The 14,124-nt window shown below is 41.9% G+C and overlaps 1 pseudogene; it reads left to right on the top strand.

Annotated features, from left to right (window-relative positions):
* Positions 1–13,009: 13,009 nt before the first annotated feature.
* LOC126510714 (60S ribosomal protein L17-like) lies at positions 13,010–13,883 on the top strand (annotated as a pseudogene).
* The last annotated feature ends 241 nt before the right edge of the window (positions 13,884–14,124 follow it).

Below are 14,124 nucleotides of genomic sequence, written 5' to 3' on the forward strand. Positions count from 1 at the left end.
GGTCCAGGGGTAGGTTGATCCCGAATTTCCTGAGAAACCTCCACACTGCTTTCCAAAGTGGTTGCACAAGTTTGCATTCCCACCAGCAATGGTTGAGTGTACCCCTTTCTCCACAACCTCTCCAGCAAAGGCTATCATTGGTGTTTTTTATTTTCGCCATTCTGACAGGTGTAAGATGGTATCTTAAAGTTGTCTTGATTTGCATTTCTCTGATCGCTAAGGAAGTTGAGCATGACCATGGACCCTGATTGATTTTGAACTGACCAGGGAGGGGGACTTTCTTGGGGGAGGGAGAGGGAAGTAGGAGGGAGTGGCGGAGAAGTAACAGAAATCTTAAAAAATAAATAGATAGATAGATAGATAGATAGATAGATAGATAGATAGATAGAAAAAAGAGAAAAAAAGAAAAAGAATGAAGTCCTTAAAATTAAAATGAAAGAAAGAAAGTAGCTGGGTGTGGTGGCACACACCTTTAATCCCAACACCTGGGAGACAGAGGCAGGCAGATCTCTGTGAGTTCAAGGTGTAATAGGACACACCTATAATCCCAGCACAGCAGAGGCAGAGGCAGGCAGATCTCTGTGAATCCAAGGACAGCCTGGTTTACAGAGTGAATGCCCGGACAGTCAAAGATACACAGAGAAATCCTGTCTCAAAAAGCCAAAAATTAAAAAAAAAAATAGATTTTAAAATAAAGCCATGTAAGAAAAATACAGAGAGCGTTTGGATACTGTATGCTGTTGTGTTGCATTTAAATTTTTTGATTGCTAAGAAAGGAGCAAAAGCTGATAAAGGATATTTGATTATAAATGCTGCTGGATTATACCAACTTAAGTACTTTGAAAATGCCTTGACTTCAAATTTTAAGTCAAAATTACTTAAATATACTTGGAATAAGTTACTTTGGAGAAGAGGTTTTTTTTTTTTAGTTTCCATGGGAAATGAAAGACTGTGGATTCATTCTGGGCTAAGAAATCAGGTTTGTTCAAAGAAGACCCATTGAAGAATCTCCGATAAGAAAGATGGTCCAGATGATCCAACATTTTAGAGGAACTCTGCTGGAGTTTCCTCTGAGTTCTGCTGGCTGAGATGATCAAGCCTCACAAAATTTTTCAGGCAGGACTGGATAATAATATTAAATTGTTTTTAGATCCCCATAGTATTATCAGTGCCCACAGTGAGCAGCAAGTAGCCTGGAAAACTACACCCACATTCCCAAAATATGGATTATGAATGTTTGCCTTTCTTTAGAATGTTGGTTACAAGTTGTTATGGATAATGGTCAGGAGAAAAGATGACTAAGGGAGATTTAAATCAGAGTTCTTGGGGTTTTTTTTTTTCTTTTTTTTTTACATGAAAAGGTGAAGGGAAGTGAGATGAGACACTGATCTGTGCCCTTTCAATTGTATTTTAATAAAATGTGGATTGATCAGTAGACAGTCAGAAAGTAGAGGCAGGGCAATGAGAACAGGAGAATTCTAGGAAGAGGACAAACTCAGTCTGCAGTCATGACCCAGATGCAGAGGACACAAGATGTGACTGCCTTGCCGATAAAGGTACCAAGCCACATGGCTCACACAGACAAGAATAATGGGTAAGATAGAAGAATTAATTAATAAAAATCCTGAGATTCAAGGCCAACCAGTTAATGATCACTGTAGACCCCTGTGTGTTTATTTGGTACTAAACAGCTGTGGGACCAGCTGGGACAGAAACATCAGTCAAAAAAATTTTTTTCAAGCATCATTGCCCAAAGTAGTAATAGCAACCCACATTTAGTTAAAGAAATGTGTTTAAACTATGAGTAATAAAGTGTAAGTCAGTCAGTCATAGTGGCTTACACCTTTATTCCCAGCATACAGAAAGAAAAGCCTGGATGATATGAATTTTAGAACTGCCAGAGTTACATAATCCAACAAGGTCTGTATCAAGCAAACAAAAAAGGAATGGGAGACTTAAGAAGATCCCCCTACCTATGCGAACTAATTAGTAAAATCATTTGATAGAGTTTCATAGTCTCAATGTTTATTTTTTATCATCTACAAACAACATTATCAAATAGCTCTTGTTTACAATATAAAGGGTAGGAAACAACCCAACTTTATTAGGTAAGATATTTTTTGTGGACAGACAGGTTCCAGGATTTGATAAGGCTCCAATACAGACCCTCTGGTGCTGCTTGAGATAATTCAATCTGGAAAATTCTTGTCGCACCAGACACAAGGGTGAAGATGCTGTCCACGATGCTTTCTTTTGTGTCTTTGGAGATCCACGGAGCAGTAAAATTTCCACTGGCATCTAGGCTCACTACACACATAGGCTTTCTCCCCAGTGTGTTTCTTCATATGGTCTTTGAGGTGAAAAGACTTTGTGTAAGATTTCCCACAATCCTAGTAGCTACAGAAGAACTTCACAGTGGGAGAATTCTTTTGAGTCACATGACTCTGAGTGCCCAGGTGTGACTTCTCTTGTGGAAGCTGTCCCTGGCCTGAAGGGAAATCTGAAAAGCTCTCCCAAATTTGACATTTGGCCCCGAAGGAAGCCAAACATTGAGACTATGAAACTCTATCAAATGATTTTACTAATTAGTTCGCATAGGTAGGGGGATCTTCTTAAGTCTCCCATTCCTTTTTTGTTTGCTTGATACAGACCTTGTTGGATTATGTAACTCTGGCAGTTCTAAAATTCATATCATCCAGGCTTTTCTTTCTGTATGCTAGGAATAAAGGTGTAAGCCACTATGACTGACTGACTTTGGCTTCCTTCCACAGTGGGTGATGGCTTCTGACTCGAGTAGACATTCTCATCTACTGAGGTGGTCTTCATCTGACCCAAGTAATGGTCTTCCCAACTGGGAGTGGTTTACAGACACTGGAAGACGTTGTAATCCTCACTGCATTTTGTCAACATGCTCCTTTGTTGCGTTATGTCCACTCCAGGAGTTTGCATATGACTGTCACAGAGAGGCTGGCTACCCATTGGATTTATCATCTGGTGATACACCCAAAAATTCTGGTGATCCACCTCTGTAGACTGATATCCGATACCTACTGTGGCTCTGGTCACCACTCTGGATTGTCATTGGACTGCAGGATGTCATCTGACTATAGTGGCTTATCTGGTCATCAGTCTTTCTTCTGTTTTTCATGAAAAGCCTGATACCCATCAGGAATTACCATCTGATTCTTATGGAACATGGTATCATCAGCAGTCTGTGGAATAAAGGTTCCTTGCTGAAAATCATGCGGGGTTTGGTTTAGTTTCTTACAGACTTCAAAGAAGTCCTTGAAGAACTCGTCAGTTTCCTTAGTGGTTTTGGGACAGTAGGACATTTTGACAATTAAGTTGCTTGTTGGTTACCATAACAAGAATGAAAATGTCAGCTGGAGATTGACTTCAGACCTTCAGAGTGGTTGATGAAGGTGCAATGCAAAATCAAAACTCACCTCCAGGGTTTTCTAGTTTCCTTTTATAAAGCTTGCCGAGAAGTGTGCAGGCTTAAGAGAAGAATCTTTGGCCTGCCACGCCCTTCCAGGATGGAGCCTCAAACCTAGAGTTCTTACATAAACTCTTTACCAAGGCTCTTAGAACTTAGAGTGTTATCCTCTTTACGCAACTTCTCAGGGTGTTTTGTCTGCAGTTATTTTTGTAAATATCCTCAAGTCTGTATGGGTAATCCTAATGCAGACTCAATAATAATGGACATGCAGTGAAAACTGACATTGTGGGGTGGTCAATCAGATTTTCCAGTGGCCAGAATGAGTTGCATTTTGTTGAGTTATTGTTCCAGTGGGTACCATGTGTAACATGAGGCCCTGGTAGTTGGGGTATTCATCCTGCCCAGTTCCCACAGCTGGTAAATCCCCCAAAAAAACCACACAGAGAGTCTGCATTAGGTTATAAACTGATTGGCCCATTAGCTCAGGCTTCTTATTACCTCTAGTAGCTTATAAGAACCCATTATTCTTATCTATGTTAGCCACAAGGCTCAGTACCTTTTTAGCGTACCTTTTTTTAGGTCACATCCTGTTTCTTCTGTGGTCTGAGCAGGACTGGGAAAAGAGCTTCCTTCTTCCCAGAATACTCCTGTTCTCATGGCCCCACCTCTACTTACTGTCTGGTTGACCTGCCAATACTTCCTGCCAGGCCAATCAACATTTATTTAAAACATGATTGACAGAATACAGACAATTTTCCCACACCATTTCCCCCCCCCCTTTTTTTTTAAACAAAAACATTTTCTGGAATGTGGACATAGTATTTCAGGCTACTTCTGGCTACTTGGGGGTACTGATAATCTTATGGGGACCTAAAGAAAATTTAGAATTATGATCAAGTTCTGACTGGAGTATCCTGTGAGTCTTGATCATCTTAGGCAGTAGTCTTTCATCTTTTCTGGATGTAGAACTCTGACCTCTGGGCCATCTGTTTCTACTGGAGATTTTTCAGGTGGTCTTCCTTGATCAAACCTGATTTTTCTTAACTCAGAATGAGTCCCCCAGCCTCTCATTTCCTGTGGAAACAAAAGCAAAATTTTTTCTCTAAAGTAACATACCTTTTGACTTCAATTTTGAAGTCAAGGTATTTTTAAAATACCTATCTTGGATTAATTTAGCAGCATTTATAAACAAATATCTTTTAGCAGCTGTTGCCCCTTTTCCAGCATTCAAACCATTTAAAGACAGCATAATAGCATACAGTGTCAAGATTTTCTGTGTGTTTTTCATCTTTACATGGCTTTATTTTAAACTTTGTTTCTTTTATTTTTACTTTCAACTTTTGGCTTTTTGAGAGAGGTTCTCTGTGTATCTTTGTCCTGGAACTCACTCTGTAGACCAGGCTGTCCTTGAACTCACAGAGATCCACTTGCCTCTGCCTCCCAAGTGCTGGGATTAAAGGTGTCCACCATCACACCTTGAACTCACAGAGATCTGTCTGCCTCTGCTTCCCAGGCATTGGGATTAAAGGCATGTGCTACCACACCTTGAACTCACAGAGATCTGTCTGCCTCTGTCTCCCAGGCACTGGGATTAAAAGCACGTGCTACCACACCTTGAACTCACAGAGATCTGTCTGCCTCTGCCTCCCAGGCATTGGGATTAAAGGTGTGTACCACCACACCCAACTACTCTCTTTTTTTATTTTAAGAACTTTAACCTTTTTCTTTTTTCTTTCAAGCCAGCATATATTTTTAACACACAGTAAACCATTTAGAGGGTTTTTAAATCTCTCTTTACTATATATCTTTCTTTTTCTGACCACATGGGTCTTTAATTTACCAAGCAATATGGGAAGGATTAAAGCCATGGCTTTGACAGCTGGATCCAGCCCATTCCTTAGCTTTATGAGATTCCAGCTTCATGGCTGAGGTACTGGCCAGAGCCTTGTTCACTGCCACAACTATACAGTGTTTCAAGGTCACACTGCAACAGTGTGTCCACAGCCCAGAAAGCCAGCTTTTGAAAACAGTGCAGCTTTTTCCTGCTCCCACTGAAAACCAAAAAGCATGCAGTTGGCTTTTCATCAACACTATGTAGTGTTTCATGGCAGGACATCTTAAAAGAGCTGCAGGGTTTTGTAGCTAAAGCTGAGTCAGGAAGCCTCTCTTAGATGAGAGCACTTGCTTGCCTCTAGCAAGCAGAGCAGACCTGAGAAATTGCTGCTACCAAGAAACTACCCCCAAAACAAACCAGGCTGAAACTCAGACATAGCTTCTCTCTTTGAAAATGACTGCTGTGACCAAAATTGAGGACAACGTTGACACAACTGTCTGAATGCAGAGGTCTCACTAGTGGGGAGGGTTTCTTACATGAGAAAGGAATAATATTTTTGCTTTGCTTTTGGTGTTTGATTTTTTTCATATACAGGGTTTGTCATTTTATATTTGGAACCTGTCTTAAATCTAACTCTGTAGACCAGGCTGGCCTCAAACTGATAGAGATTCACCTGCCTCTGCCTCTTGAGTGCTGGGATTAAAGGAGTGTGCAACCACTGCAAAGTAGAAACTATTTTCACTAAAACAAAAGAAGAAGTAGAAAAGGAAAAAAGAAAGATAAAAGAGGAAAATGAAATAAAAAGCCATTGGCACAGCTTAGAGATTTCAGGAAACATGTGAATAATAAGTACATGTCCCTTTCAAAGTAAACAAGCAGGCTATAATAGAAACTAAAACTTAAACTCCCTAAACAGCATGACTTGCATTCTTCTGAAAATATCATTGCTTAGACATGCTTCATTAAGTCACTTACCCATTTCAATAAACACCCATTTCTTGTGTATCCCTCCATACTGTGGAACAAGCTCCCACTATCAAATTTTCCAGGGTATCACAGGTTAAAATCCTTTTTTTTTTTTTACATAAAATCTTACTAACAGAGTCAGACAAAAAAATCTAAATGCTTTAGAGTGTGTTTAAAAATATATGTAGGCTTGGGAGAGAAAAGGATAAAGTCTTTAAAATAATAAAAGAAAGAGAGTAGTTGGATGTGGTGGCACACACCTTTAATCCCAACACTTGGGAGGCAGAGGTAGGATCTCTGCGAATTCAAGGACAACTTGGTCTACAGAGTGAGTTCCAGGACAGCCAAGGAAATGAGAAGCTGTGGATTCTTTCCATGTTAAGAATAATCTGATTTGATCAAGGAAGACCCCCTGAGAAATCTCCAATAACAGCAAATGTCCCAGATTTCTAAATTCTGCATCCAGAATAGTTTCAAGACTGCTGCCTGTGATGGTCAAGCCTCACAGAATATTCCAGTCAGGACTTGACCATAATCTTAAACTTTCTTTAGATCCCCATAAGATCACCAGTGCCCCCAATCATCAGGAAGTAGCATGGAAAACTATGCCCACATTCCCAAAATATAGATTATGGATATTTATCTTTTTTTAATGTTGGATACAAGTTGTTATAGATAATGGTCAGGAAAAACGCTAAACAAAGGAGATTTGATTCAGAGTTCTTGTTTTGATAAAAGGGGGGTGCTGTGGGACAATGGTCTTATACCCTGTCGCTTATATTGGATTGTTTTAGTAAATTGCTGATTGGCCAGTAGCCAGGAAGAAAGTATAGGTGGTACAATGAGAACAGGAGAACTCTGGGAAGAGAAATGACTCAATCTGCAGTTGTTACCCGGATGCAGAGGAAGCAAGATGAGACTGCCTCGCTGATAAAGGTACCACGCCCATGGCTAATGCAGACAAGAATTATGGACTAATTTAAGATGTAAGAATTGGTTAATAAGAAGCCTGAGTTACTAGGCCAACCAGTTTGTAATTAATGTAGACTTCTGTATATTTCTTTGGGACTGAGCGGTTGTAGGACTGGGAGGGACAGAAGCCTCAGTCAATACACTTGCATTTCCAATCAGTCCTCTTGAAGAATGCATCATCAGGCTGGCTTTGCAAACACAAAGTCTGAAGCTCATAGGGCTTTTACATTCACTCGCTCTTAGAAATACTTAAACACTTTTGGGTAATATGGCAAGACAAAATTCTATTGCGTTTCACCCAGTGTCCATGGATATATCACCTTGAATGTGTGGCACCAACATGATGGACTAAATCCACTTAAAAACCTGTGAGAGCATAATTCTAGACACACAGGGAAGAAAAACAGAGTTTAATGTAGCTTTTTGCTGTTTGCTGGTAGCATGCCACAGAGAGATTTTCCTGACTCAGCAGTAGCAGCAAATAAAAAGCTGCGTCGTTTTAAAATGAGGCTTCCTGGGCCCTGCCACCGGTGCAAACTCTGGCTAGGGAGCATTTGTGGGCCCAGGTGTTTGTGTGCCCTCTCAGGGTCGGGAGGTTGTCTGGGCAGGCGGTGGAATCAGGTCTATTAGGCTTGGGCAGGCAGAAAAGCATGGAGGATTCCCGCCACCATACAGAGATGTTTCCAGGCTGCACAGCGCTCTTCGTGGCAGATTTGGCTGTAACTCAGATTAAAAAAAAAAAAAAAAAAAAAAAAAAGGTGGGGTGGGGGGTTTATATGCTGCACGCTCATTCTCAGGTTTGGACTGCTGAGTGCAACTCCTGCCTGGTGGCCCCAGAGCTAACATTGATGGTACTTCCACCATTTTAAAATTGGAGAGAGGCAGAGCCAACATCCAGAGCAGCTGCGATCAAGCTGCTTAGCATTTTCAAAGCTCTTCAAGGCAGTAGAGAATTTCAGACAATGCAATAAGGACAGATTCAGACATAAAAGACCTAAAACAGCCAGTTCATTCCAGGTAACTGACAGAGAGACCACTCACATACACACACAAAAAAAAGCCAATGTCAAACCAAATAGCAAGATCATCAATGATAAAAAAAAATAACAAAAAAATAGTACTGCATAATGTTTACAAAAAGTTAAGAAACAAAGTAGTGATTGATTTTATACATGGTCTCTATTATCGAGCTGGAGAGATGGTTCAGTGGTTAAGAGAACTGGCTGCTTTTAGAGAATCTAAGTTCAATTCCCAGCACTCACATGGAAGATCACAACCACCCTAGGGGATCCAATGTCCTCTTCTGGCCTCTATGGGCACCAGGCACACATACATGGAACACAGACATACATGCAACAGAACATCCAGAAAAAAACAAAAAGACAAAAGAAAAAGGAAATCCCAGATAATTAGAGAAGCATTGTGGTATGATAGAAAGAAAAAACCTAAAAAGAAATATGTAAGCATGTTGTCAGAAGTACACAAGCACACAGACGTGGATGGAATTTGGCCAGGCATAGTGTCATGAGCCTTCAGTCTCAGCAATCCCCTAATATATATGTAATCTGGAGTCTGAGGTCAGCCTGGTCTATATAGCAAGTTCAGGACAAGCAGTAGGTTACCGAGACCCCTGTGAGGGGAGGGCCAGGAGAAGAATCAAACCAAAATAAAATTAATAAATAGATGCTTTAACCAAAGGAGTCCCTGCATTATTTTGATTTTTTATTTAATTTTTTAAAAAAGAAAGAAAAGAAACTATCTTCTTTCATTATAAATACCAATACAAGTTCTCCCTCCCTCCCCACCTCCCATTACTATCACATACCCTCTTTTGAGAGGGTAAGGCATATTGCTTTGGGGAAGGTCGAAGGCCCTCCCTACTATACCTAGGCTGAGCAAGGTATCCATCCAAAGAGAATAGCTTCCCACAAAGCCAGTACAAGCAGTAGGGATAAATTTTGGTGCAACTGCCAGTGGACCCTCAGTCTGCCCCAGCCATGCAACTGTCAACCACATTCAGAGAGACTAGTTTGGTCCTATGCTTGTTCCTTCCCAGTCCAGCTGATGTAGGTGAGCCCCCATTAGCTGAGGTAGACTCTTTCAGTGGGTGTACCCATCATGGTCTTGACCTCTTTGCTCATATTCTCATTCTTCCCACTCTTCAACTGGACTTTGGGAGCTCAGTCCAGTGCTCTGATGTGGGTCTCAGCCTCTGTTTCCATCAGTTGCTGAATGACGGTTCTATGGTGGTATTTAAGATATTCATTAGTCTGACTACAGGGTAAGGCCAGTTCAGGCACCCTCTTGTCTATTGCTTAGAGTCTTAACTGGGATCATCCTTGTGGATTTCTGAGAATGGTCAAGTCTTCCTGTTGTGTGACCACTGGGTTCTGGTGTTACCATGTTGCTTTTTAGGTTGTTGGAACAATTCTTGCATTGGCGCCTACCCATCTCTTCCTTCAAATAAGGCTGGCAGTGTCTTTGCATCTTGGTCCAATCTTTGCAGTGGCTGTCTGTGCCTTGGGAATTGTTCTTGGTCTGCACTGTATTGTCAATGTCTGTGTCTCAGGGAACCACTGAGGTCTCTCTAAGCTTGCTCTCTTGGTCTTCTCTCCTGGTTCACTCTCTTTGTCCTCTCTTTTGGTCCCCTCAGTGTTACATCAAGCTCTTGGTCTCCCAATAATGTAGCAAGTTCTTAGACCCCTCAGTATTGTAGAAAGCTGTGCTTCAGAGTTCCACCAAGGTTGTAGGATAGATGAGTTTTGGGGGTGAAATGGGGCTAATAGCTTGTAGGGTCTGATAGATGGGGGGGGTGGGTATTAGGGCACTCTATCTGCGGGAAACTCTCCTGTTGGCTGGCTAGAGAAGTTGAGGCAGTTGGGAAAGGGGCCCAAGATTTTGTCCCACTGTGGCTGTCTTAGAGAGTAGTATGTCCTGCCACATGACTATACCTCTTGGCCCCTCAGTATTGTAGCAAGCTGTGTTTCAGAGTTCCCTCCAAGGTTTCAGCAAGTCCCTACATTATTAAGAAAAAATTATAAATGAAATAGAAAAGAATTTAAGAAGAAAAAGTTAGAATATGAATGTCTTTTAAAATATGCCAATCTGTGTTCCTCCAAGTTTTCAAACTTAACAGATTCATTAGAGTGTATATATACTTACTTTTTTCTCGTTCTCATTTGTACTTATTTTTGTAATTGAGAAAATATTTTTCACATAATATGCTCTGATCATACTTTCCTCTCCCCAAACACCTCACAGATTCTCCCTAGACTCCCACCAACTCCATGTCCTTTAATTAAAAAAAAAGAAAATAGGGTTGAGCTCCCAAAGTCCAGTGGAAGAGTGAGGCATGAATGAGAAGATAAGCAAAGAGGTCAAGACCATGATGGTGACACCCACTGAAACAGCTTACATGAGCTAATGGGAGCTCACCAACTCTGGCTGGATAGGGAAGAATCCAGCATATGACCAAGCTAGACCCTCTAAATGTGGGGATCAGACTGCTGTGGCACAAGGATTTGTCCCTGTTGCTTGTACTGGCTTTTTGGAACCCATTCTCTTCAGATGAATACATTGCTCGGCCTAGAAAAAGTTGGGTGGGCCTTGGTCCTTCCTTAGAGCAATGTGCCTTACCCTTGCTGAGGAGTAGATGAAGGGGTAGGTTGTGGGGAAGGTGGAAGGAATGGGAGGAGGAGAGGGAGTGGGAACAGGGATTGGTATGTAAAATGATAAAGATAGCTTGTTTTCTTTTTAAAAAATTAAAATAAAAATGCAAATAAACAAAAAATAAGACGCACACTTAAACCATGAAAACACAAAAGTGGAAACTAAAATACACAAACAAAAGACAAATAAGACAAAAAAGAAAAAGCATTCAAACACCACAATTTGTGATAAACATGTCTACAAAAAAAAAATCACTGGATTTCTTTGTGTTGGCCATCTGCTGTTGGGCATGGGGCCTTGCCTTAAGTGTGGTTTGTTTCTCCAGTAAGAATCCACCGGATAAAATAATTTTTCATTTTTGAGCAGGTGTCAACTGTAGATAGCTTCTTTTTTTTTATTGAAAAAAAAAATTCCGCCTCCTCCCCGCCTCCCATTTCCCTCCCCATCTCCTTTTCCCTCCCCCTCCTCCCACTCCTCTTCCCCTCCCTCTCCAGTCTGAAGAGCAGTCAGGGTTCCCTGCCCTGTGGAAAGTCCAAAGTCCTCCCCCCTCCATCCTGGTCTAGGAAGGTGAACATCTAAACTGGCTAGGCTCCCACAAAGCCAGAACAAGAAGTAAAATCAAAACCCAGTGCCATTGTCCTTGGCTTCTCGGCAGCCCTCATTGTCCGCCATGATCAGCGAGTCCGGTTTTATCCCATGCTTTTTCAGTCACAGTCCAGCTGGCCTTGGTGAGCTCACAATAGATCAGCCCCACTGTCTCAGTGGGTGGGTGCACCCCTAGTGGTCCTGACTTCTTTGCTCATATTCTCCTTCCCTCTGCTCCTCATTGGGACATTGGGAGCTCAGTCCGGTGCTCCAGTGTGGGTCTCTGTCTCTATCTCCATCCATCGCCAAATGAAGGTTCTATAGTGATATGCAAGATATTCATCAGTATGGCTATAGGATAGGGTCATTTCAGGTTCCCTATCCTCAGCTGCCCCAGGAACTAACTGGGGACATCGCCCTGGGCACCTGGGAGTCCCTCTAGGTCCAAGTCTCTTGCCAACCCTAAGATGGCTCCCTTAATTAAGATATGTGCTTCCCTGCTCCCCTATCCAACCTTCCTTTATCCCAATCATCCCATTTCCCCAAGTTCCCCCCAACCTCCCCTTCTCACTTTTCTCTCCCCATCTCCCCTTACCCCCCTCCCACCCCACCCCCAAGATCCCAATTTTTGCCCGGCAATCTTGTCTACTTCCCATAACCAGGAGGATAGCTATATGTTTTTCTTTGGGATCACCTTCTTATTTAGCTTCTTTAGGAAATCAAATTATAGACTCACTGACCTTTTGTGGAATATATACACATTAGAATACTACTCAGCGGTAAAAAAACAATGACTTCTCGAATTTTGCATGCAAATGGATGGAAATAGAAAACACTATCCTGAGTGAGGTAACCCAGAACCAAAAAGATGAACATGGGATGTACTCACTCATAATTGGTTTCTAGATAGCTTCTTGATTATGAGGCAGAGTATTTGTCCAGTTCCCCACTCAGCACTAGGACCCTGTCTGACTTGAACCTGTGCAGACCTTGTGCACACTGCCACAGCCTCTGTGAGGTCATATATGCGTCAGTCCTCATATCTGGAGTCATCATCTCCACCTGGCTCCTACAATGCTTCTACCTCCTCTACTGCTTGGCCCTCAAACCCCTAAGGTGTAGGCTTTCGTGAAGATCTCTCATTTAGAACTGAATTGTTCCAAAGTCTTTCACTCTCTGCATACTATACAGTTCTGGGTCTATGTGCTAGTTTCTATCAACTGCAAGAGGAAGCTTCTCTGATGGTAGCTGAGAAAGCACTGATCTGTGGGTATAGTAGAATGTTATTAGGAGTCATTTTACCAGGGGTTTGTTTCTAGGGGTTGATGATTATCTTTCTCTTCTGGTAGTATACAAAGTACCTTTCAACATCATGAATGCTAGTCCATAGGGGTGAAGCTTCTAGTTAGGCACCAGCTCAATATGTAAGTGTTGAGAGGAGAATGTGTTTTGCCATGAACCAATTGGGAGGAATTTGAAATTTAAATCATTTAAGAAAGTACTTTTTAGCTCTTCCTGTAAGCGGCCAGAGGTGACCCGTGAAGATGGTTCGCTACTCTCTTGACCCAGAAAACCCTACAAAATCATGCAGATCGAGAGGATCAAACCTTCGGGTTCAAAAACCAGACTCTCTCTGATCATGGCGAACAATGAGGGCTGATGAGAAGCCAAGGACAATGGCTCGGGGTTTGGATCCTACTTCATGTTCCGGCTTGGTGGGAGCCTATCCAGTTTGGACGTTCACCTTCCTAGACATGGATGGAGGGGGGAGGACCTTGGACTTTCCACAGGGCAGGGAACCCTGACTGCTCTTTGGACTGGAGAGGGAGGGGGAGAGGAGTGGAGGGAGGGGGAGAAGGGTGGGAGGAGGGGGAGGGAAATGGGAGGCTGGGAGGAGGCAGAAACTTTTTTTTTTCCTTTTCTCAATAAAAAAAAAAAATTAAAAAAAAAAGAACACCCATGAAACGGCCCAGGCCATCAACGGTATGCATATCCGAAAAACCACCAAGTATTTGAAAGATGTCACTTTGAAGAAGCAGTGTGTGCCATTCCGACGGTACAATGGTGGAGTTGGTAGGTGCGCCCAGGCCAAACAGTGGGGCTGGACACAGGGTCGGTGGCCAAAAAAGAGTGCAGAATTTTTGGTGCACATGCTGAAACATGCAGAGAGCAATGCTGAACTGAAGGGTGTGGACTCTCTGGTCATTGAGCACATCCAGGTGAACAAAGCACCTAAGATGCCGACGAACTTACAGAGCTCATGGCCGGATTAACCCATACATGAGCTCCCCCTGTCACATCGAGATGATCCTCACTAAAAACGAACAGATTGTTCCAAAGCCAGAAGAAGAGGTTGCACAGAAGAAAAAGATATCCCAGAAGAAACTGAAGAAACAAAAACTGATGGCACGGGAATAAATTCAACATGAAATGAATGCAGATAAAAGTAAAAAAAAAAAAAAAAGTACTTTTTATCAGTATCTATCAAATATTAATACACATGTGTTCAAAGACTCACATACAAGGAAGTTTTGTACCTGGTTATTTAAAAGAAAATAAACCAATTTCATCTCTGTCAATCAAACAATAGCAATCATAAAGTGTTAATTCTAGAGAAACCAAATTATTTAGTAAAAAAACATCTCTAACTACATATATA

The sequence above is a fragment of the Alexandromys fortis genome, unplaced genomic scaffold (assembly GCF_014885135.2).
Source record: "Alexandromys fortis isolate MF-2015 unplaced genomic scaffold, M_Fortis_MF-2015_v1.1 scaffold_64, whole genome shotgun sequence".
Lineage (NCBI taxonomy): Eukaryota > Metazoa > Chordata > Mammalia > Rodentia > Cricetidae > Alexandromys > Alexandromys fortis.